Genomic DNA, 9,299 nt, shown 5'->3' with positions numbered 1-9,299 from the left:
TGAAAGCTAAGGTGTACTACATCACAGTGAAGCACTTTCTGTTAAGCTGTTCAACGGAATTATGAAATCGAATCAGACTCAGAATAATTCGCAAAGAATTCAAAAATGTAAACTTGAGTTTCAATTCTACTTTTAAAATGTATAATGTACGAAGTTGTTTATAATACTACATATTCATTCATCTTGAGTTTTTAGACTTTTAACCATTGTATTAAATATTGAAGTACAGTAAAACCTCGTTAGTCCGGAATCCGTAAACCCGGACTTCGCTTAATCCGGACAGGCAAAATAATAATAATGCAAGGTTTTAAATGTGGCTAGAAGTCAACAATCGCATTCGTCATATTGCTCCGTAACGGCTAAGAATACGTACATCCAAGTATTGCTTTACATTTTACTGTACTGTATAGTGTATTTAGGCCCATGTCCTTTAAATACGTGTTTTGTTGCTATAAACGGAGTTTTAATGCACCTTATACTGTTCTTTTAGGTTATTTCAGTTAATCCGGACTAAACCGGTCAACTTATCCTACCCATTAGTCCGCATTAACGAGGTTTTACTGTACCTACGTTTCGGAGGCTGATTCTGCCTCCGTCCTCAATGTGTGTATCTAATGAATCACTGTTCAGTCCCTGGATGTGTTTGAGGACGGCATCTAATTGGGGCGTAAAATCAGCTGCCTTTGAGGATAATTTCCAGTGGCCAAGGATCCACCTCGTCTGCTGGTCATAAAGACCTGTTGTAAGTAAAGCCGCGTTTACACCTTGGCTGCTAACACATGTCACCAACAAATGTTAGTAACATTTCGAAAAAAACATTCTCAATTTGTTATCAACATCTCATGTTAGCAACAGATTTCCCGTGTTGGCAACATAAATTTTGTTATCCACAAGAAGCCGGTAAAGGTCAAAGAATATTAGCAACATTTGTTACCAACAGAGCCTTTTCGATGTTAGCAACATTTCCCCCGCTTCCCCTCCCGCCACCATCACGCCAATGACAGCCAGCCAACGAGTGTGAAAGAATTGTTTCGTGTGAGGTGTGTTTTGTTTTGTAATTTATTTATCATGGAAAATCTTTTGAGTGAAATGGAGTGGTCAAAGGACCAAGTGATGAACTTCGGTGAATTCTTCCGCGAGAAGCCTGTCTTTTGGGACCAAACTTATCCACAATTTAAAGGCAAAACCCAAAAGGTCACTTCCGCTATAATTAGCTCTTGCCCGCAGTGAAGGTCTCACCCAGAATCTTTTTGCGCCAAAATGACACAGCGAGTACAACTTCCTCCACACACGACATCTTGCAACCAACGAAGTTCATGCAGCCAAAATGTTAACAAAAATAAAGTCAAACTAGTGTTCTGGTTTCCAACATTTCTTCACAACATCTGTTGCTAACCGTGTTGGTAACGTCGAGACCTGTTTTTATGTATAAAGAGCCAGGGAGGGTTATATTCATTGTATATAATTGTTTGCTGCAGTCGTGAAGTAACATGCGTACAAGCCCGTAGCCATAAGTAGGGTAGGTGCTGAAGCCTTGTGTGCTTCATGCCCATGCCAGGATTCGAACCCGGGATCTCTGACGTCGAAGCGCGATGTGCTAACCACTCCGCCACGGGGGCCGGCCAAAGCGCAGTTATGTCGTCTTCTACGGTCACATGCCTATAAATTCTAACTCACAGTAATATTATTTTCAGTGCTCCCTTCCCCCCCACGCACATAAGCTTTAAAATTTTCATCGCTATCCTTCGAACAGTAATTCCATACACACTCATGTCCGAACTAGGGATGGCCAAAAAAATCCGGATTTGGACATCCCTAATCCAAACCCACACACCCATACACCTTCATTTCTTTTGAATATGTATAACACTCAAACTTTCGTTATTTCATTGCTACTATGTAACACTCTACATACTTATGTAAATTCATCTCATTTTCCTTAGATGTAGCTTTTGAATATTTTTTCTTACTACATAGGGCATGAAGTCATTATTTGTATTAATATTGCTCTAAATGAAATGTTGTATGGGATAATAAATAATAAATAAATAAATAAATAAAAAACGTTCTTATCTGTAAAGTATTTCAATTCGGTCCAAGAACCTTTATTCCTGATTAATTTAAATACTGTCCAGGAACCTATTTCCCCGGATCAATTTAAATTACATCAGGTCCAAGTTCAGCACGAGTGAAATTAAACAATACAGAACTTGGACCGAATTTAAATTGTGAGAGAGAAAGAGGTTCCGGTCCTGTTTCGGAACCCCAATAGAACCCATTAGAATGTATGTGGTCCTGGACCTTAACAACCCGGCTTACATTCTGGTAACACGCTTCTGGAATTTTCTCTTTCCCAAGGTACAAGTAATAGTTTTTTAAGGTGTCTCAAGGCACAAGACAAAATTGAAACATAGGAATAAAATATGGAAGAATGCAAATACAATTTGGTGCCTGGTGGTTCCAAGCGGTTACCAACGTCATGTACGCTTCTCAGTCTAGCCACAGCACAGGCCGGTGATGACATGAACGCTCATGCGCTCGCATAAAATGTGGTTGCGTCCCGTTTATGTATGTCAGACTGTTAAATTCTAACGGTAGGCTAATGTAAATTATATGGCAACTTCTAACTGCATAGACGCAAGTGCGCATGCGCAAACTGGTCAAGTCCAACATCAAAATAGGTGTGACTACTGAAAGTGGAACGAAGGTGGGAACGAGTTGCCCTGCCGCTGAAAGAACATTTAATTTTGACGCACAATAACGTCACCGGCAAAATACGTTATTACGAGTTGTAACAGTTACCGTAAATCACAAACACAACAAAGCAAGTGATACTAAACAAAGCAAAGAAATAAAATCCTGATCCAAAACCTCAGGTGGTGTTTCGTCCATGTTCCTACCAACCTAACCTTTCGGGAGTAGATTAGTGTTCTGAGGTTGGACAGTACTGACTGATTGCATTAGGTAATTTTACGTCGCTTTTCTGCCACTCTGGGTAATCGCGACGATGAGGATGAATAGTGATGAGATGAGATGGATGAAGGGCTAATCACAAACATACATGCATAATTCCTACAGTCGACCACTGTGGCGGAGTGGTTAGCATAACGCGCTACGACCCCAAGGGTCCCGGGTTTGAATCCTGGCATGGGTGTTCTTTGTGAGGGTCCCTTCCTCAATTTCATCATCCTCATCTTTGCGCCAAAAAAAAGTGGCGGAAAGGAGAAGTAAAATATACCAAATCAGTCAACAAACAACTCCTACAGAGGATTATACTGGCTGTGAGTTCGAACGCCAGAGCCTCGCTAGTCTGCAAAATGCAGTCCAGGGTGTACTAGTGCAAGGGAGGTTGACATTTGGGTGTCTCCAGTAAAGGTCACTCGTTACATACTCAGACACTATTGAAATGCAAAACTATGTAAATATATTTCTTACTTTCTTTTATTATCGTGTACTTTTGCATATACTTACATACTTCAAGTGTTAGGTCAGAACCATTTGTAGTGTCATTTCGAATTGTAGCTTTCCTGGCAATGCAATTCGAACATGTGTTCTCGGGTTAGCAGCCTGATGATGACAGCAATGCATGTAACTTCATAAAAACATAAATTAAGAGTATTTGAAAATAAAATCCTTAGAAAAATATTTGGACCTAAGAGGGATGAGGAGACAGGTGAGTGGAGAAGGTTACATAATTTAGAACTACATAATTTGTATTCATGTCCAGCTATTATTAGAATGCTTAAATCAAGACGACTTAGGAGGGTTGTAGCACGAATGGGAGCGGAAGGAAGGAAGAGTTTACAGGATTCTTGTTGGGAAACCTGATTGTAAGAGACCTGTAGGAAGACGAAAATGGAGGGATAACATTGAGATGGACCTAAAGGAAATCGGTAGGAATGGAAAAGATTGGATTGATCTTGCCCAGAATAGGGACAGATTGAAGGCTTGTGTTGCTGCAGCCATAAACCTTCGGGTTCAAGAAGGCTAGGGAGTTAGAGTTTAATGTATGCAACTTGGAAATAACATTTAACCCGAGAACACTTGTTGGAAGTAGTGTCAGTTATTTGAATTAGAAAACAGTGGCTAAATAAACAAACAACTGCCAACACTGCATATGGTCGCAATCCATGTTGGGAATTTCAACGAGGGGTTGAGGAAGTGGTTGGTGGAAAAACCTACACTTCGGTGGTCTAGATGATGCCTTAGGACACGCGATGATTTTTTTTCTTTCCAGAAGAAGAACAGACTAATAAAAAAACCAGCAATACAAGGTTAAGCTTAGCTTAAAATTTGACTTTTTTCAAGATTTCGAGATAGTACGGTCTTGCATCTTAAGGTGTATAATGCTTTGGGTGTTCACCAGTATTCACCGCAATTATGGATTTAGCGATGCAGTACCAGGCTGTGTGGTTTCCTTATCAGGGCAGATGCCGTTGTTCGGCGGGATCCCTTCAAGGGCAAGTACACGTATCAAGGTCACTTGTATAAGCTGAAGGTTAGTGGTGCACGAAGAATTTCGTTCGAGAAAACCGTTCTAATCGTGTGAAATTCCAAATTTACTGGAAGCGTTGGGAAACAAAGCGTCTTCGTAAAGTTAATTTTCTGTTGCGGATGCCGTAGATTTCATTACGTAGGGATAGGAGAGGGGGAATATTACATCGTTCCAAAGACAAAATGATGCTGAACAACGGTTTCAGCAAACTATTTTTAACCGAAATCCGTACGAAAGCATCTATAATGTTGCTTGATGAGGTTGAAGCATCATAGGATTCACTTCACCCACCCCTTCAAATATCACCTCATATACAGAGTTGATTGATTGATTGATTGATTTAGTTTATTTTACTTCGCGTTTTGTGCCTCTTGGCTAACTTGCAAAGATGGAGATGAGTGATGAAATGATGAAATTGATGAATGACATTCACAAACAACCAAGCCCGAGCGGGATTCGAATCCGGGTCGCAGCGCGATGTGCTAACCACTCCGCCACAGAGTCCGGCCCATGTACAGAGTATTAGATGCATTATATGTATCATCTGATATAATTTTCGCAATTTAGTATTGCTTTCCTTCACTTGTGGCTAATCGTGACGATGAAAATGGATGACGATTAGTAGCTGGGATTCGAACTTGGGAACTTCGCAGAGGAAAGTCGCCATTTAAAGTGTTCTGCCACAAAGTCGGGAATTATGATAATTATGGAGGGTTACGGTTTTTATGACCTAAATATCACCAAAATATGCAAAATAAAATATGCTCTTATGACCTAAAATTTTACAAAATATGCAATATAATTTAAAAAATATGCCCTTATAACTGGACTGTTTCAAACATCAATATCTAACATATGCTGAAATATTTTTACAAACGTAATATTTTTAGCTGACTTTATGGGTCCTGAATTGCAATGTGCAATGAATACTTTCGGTAAATTTTCAAATAAAAATGAAAAAGATTTTGCTGCAGTCAAAAAAAAAAAACGAGTGAACATTGGAAAGAACGAATCCACTTTGAAAATGACTGTATATACCTTGAAAAAGTGAAAATATGCTGAATATGACAGAAAATCCATCAAAATATGCTCTATCACATAGAAATGACCAAATGTGGTAAAATATGCCTTTCAAAATCACCTCAGTTCAATTAGTTTCTTCACAATATGAATTTCTATATATTTAGGGAACACATCACCCTAACCAAAAAAAAATGCTAAGTCAAGAAAATTCTAGCCTTAGTGATGATGAAGGGGCAATCACAAACACTCGTGGACAGCACAACACAAGCCCCGCAGAAGATACTCCTGGCCTCAGTCACCTGAGCCTAGTAAGTCTGCAAAAGAAGAAACGCAGGTTGCACTCTGTGAAGAGTGCATAACGTTTACGTGTCTACATAGAAGGTCGACTTTTACATCCCTTTCATTACATGTATATTCAGGGGAAAACTGAGGAAGAATGAGTAGGGACGAGAAGAAGAAATAAAGAGAAAGAGAGAGTAGGAAACAGAAGAAAAACAGAGAGAGAGAAAGGGAGAATGAAGAGGGAGAAAGTCAGAGAGAGAGAGAGAGAGAAAATCAGAGGATGAATAGAGAAACAGGACGAAAGAGAGACAATGAAGAAGAAAGAAACAAATAAAGGTGGGGGAGGAAGAAAGAATGAAATAGTGAAATAAACGTTGAAGGAAAACAGAGATAGAGAAGAATGGAAGAACGAAGGTAAGAGAAAGATACAGAGAAAGAAAGAGAGAAGGACATAAGCAGTTGGAGCACCGCCACGATAACAGCCGACCGACGCGGAGAATGCCTTTATGGCAGTCAATCTCTGTAGCCACGAAGTAAATTGCGATCAAACAGTCAATTAGGTCCCAGTGTCATGTCAACGCAACAGTGAATTAGGAAAATAAAGGACAAATAAAATAATAACGGAGGAATCCTTAAAAAAAAAAAAATCGCGAAACTGACGCTCTGGGTTATTTTTCAAGTACCAGGGTATAAGAGCATACCTCCGATAGTATGCGGGTGGAGGAGGGCATATTTATTTATTTATTTATTTATTTGTTTATTTATTTAATAGAAGATTCCAAATACAGCGTTAGCCATTTTACATTGGAACGATTTTATAGAACAGAAGGACAAACATAATAACATAATACAACAAAAATAATAACACAGAAAAATTACATGCGGTTAAGAGACTGTAACGACCCTGCGTGGTCGCCACATTTAACAACCCTGCGAGGTCGCAAAATTATATTTTGTTAAGAAGGTATGGATGAAGAATGCATGCTAAATGTTTAAATGTGTTAACGGATCCACCTCTATGGTTATTAGTTTCGCTTATTATTATTGGACCCTACGTGGTCGCTGTATTCTATAAATGTTAATGGGTCCACCTCTACGTGGATTAACTTGGCTGATTATTAGACCTTGCGTGGTCGTTGTTTTTTTTTGGTAAATGTTATCAAATATTGTGATAGGATTGAGTCTGTGGTTACAGATGTGATTGTGTAAGTGATTTGTTGCAAAAATAATTTTGTGTTCTAAGTTAGAATTTGAGACTTTATAGTTTACTGTTTGAATATTAGTGTCGTTCTAAATATATGTGCGACAATGTGAACATTAATTCATGAAAAAATCTAAAGGCCGTAAAGCCAAATTTGCTGGTACAAAACCAGCTGAATCCAACATGGACACGGACATTAGTGCCATGGAACTTTCCAGCAACGTGGAAATCATAACTTCGGTAGAAGAAGTTAATAAGTTGAATTCTCAGTGTAATAATATAGATTACACCCAACAAATTACTAAATCAAGTTCCAAAAAAGTTTATGAGCAACAGGTATTGAAGTACAGAAGTAATCATTTAGGTCCGTATGAAATATTTGTGAAATCTAAACATCAGGATGCCTCAGGTTTAAATGGCAAAGGAAACATTGGTCAACTTCACATTTTAAAATTAGGCCAAATAGTCAGCAAAGAAAATATTAGAGGTTTGAAAGAGATAGATAGCCTTGGGAAAAATCTAGCTAGACTTACATTTAAGACATATAATTATGCAAATGATTTTCTTTCGAATCCATTACTGTTACAGAATAATTGGGAAGGTTTTGTTCCATCACACCGAGTACGAAGAATGGGAATTATGAAAGATGTACATCAGTCAATAAGTGAAGATGAAATTTTGCAAAATATAAATTCATCAACAGCCAAAGTAATAAAGGTAAAACGCATTGTGAAGTATAAGTACGAGGAGGGTACTCGCGTTGCTGTTCCAACTCGAACGGTAATTGTAACATTCGACTCGCAATCCTTACCACAATATGTCACACTGTTTTACAAAAAGTTTGATATTGATAGGTACATTCCCTTGATTAAACAGTGCACTAATTGTTTTTATTATGGGCACTTCAGGGCTAATTGCAAAAGTAAATTAAAATGCAAACGCTGTGGTGAGAATCACGAATCGCCCTCTTGCACAAATAAGATCAAGTGTTTCCATTGTAATCAGGAGCACACTGCAATTGACAAAAACTGTCCTGAAAAACAACGCCAAAAGGAAATAATCAAAATTATGACAGTTCAGAATGTTACGTTTAACGAAGCTATGAAGAAAGTCCCAAAAATTAATTATATGTATGGATATGAACAGATATCTACTGGCCATGTTCAGGAAATAGAAAAGACAGTAATGCCATTTACATATGCTTCGATATCTAACAATTCGAGTAGCACCTCATATCATAATAATATAATACAAGATCAATACAGTGTATCTAATAAAAGGCCATTGTACAGTTCAAAGAAAGCTGGAAAATATTTGGAAGAGACTGAGTCTTCTCAAGGAAAACGCCAGAAATCTTCTCAAACATTGAAACCATTTGGACAAAATGAATATAAAAAGAGAATGACAAGCCCTGATTATTCTTTGTCAGGATCTCGAAAAGACAATGCTCCGGATTTGTCGACAACATGCCAACAAAATAATTTATTTGTTCTTGCAGAGGCGGCTCAAGCTATCCAGCCAAATCGGGCACAAGAACAAAATTCTACAAAATTCCTAAATAATTTTTCATTATTTATAGAACAATTATGTAGCCTAGCAGGGACTTCGACATTGAACGTTAACCAGGACTGGACTTGCATTGCTACAAGTATTTTGCAATACTTATTTCAACAACCAGCATGCCAGACAAAGTCTTGAAAATATTACAATGGAATATACGAAGTTTAATTCCTAATAGACAAAATTTACAACATATTTTATCTTATTTTTCTGCAGATGTCCTTCTTATACAAGAAACGTGGTTGAAAACTGACTCAACATTGAAGTTTAAAGGTTACAATTGGATAAGAGATGATCGTTTAGATGGATACGGTGGTTCAGCTATAGGTGTTAAAAGAAATATACAGTATGATATTATTTTGTTTCAAAATATAAACAGTCAAATTCAGATTACAGGTGTTCGGATTGCTGATACGTCTTATGTATCAATTTACTGCCCTCCAACAGTGCACCTCCCTGTTACAGTGTGGCAGAATATCGTTGGGCAGCTTCCACCAAACACTTCATTTGTGCTGGCAGGGGACATTAATGCACACCACCCTATGTGGGGCTGTTCTCTAACTGATCGATCAGGTAAAGATTTGTATAATTACTTGCAAGATTCCTCAGCTGTATTACTCAACGACGGAACACCTACAATAATCTCAAGACCTAATGAACAGCCGAGTGCTCCAGACATAACTATTACCTCAAATGATATAGCTTCAAAAATCCATTGGAGTGTATTAGAGAAGTGTT

The sequence above is a fragment of the Lepisma saccharinum genome, chromosome 3 (assembly GCF_977018435.1).
Source record: "Lepisma saccharinum chromosome 3, izLepSacc3.1, whole genome shotgun sequence".
Taxonomy (NCBI): domain Eukaryota; kingdom Metazoa; phylum Arthropoda; class Insecta; order Zygentoma; family Lepismatidae; genus Lepisma; species Lepisma saccharinum.
Note: the sequence above shows the minus strand (reverse complement) of the source record.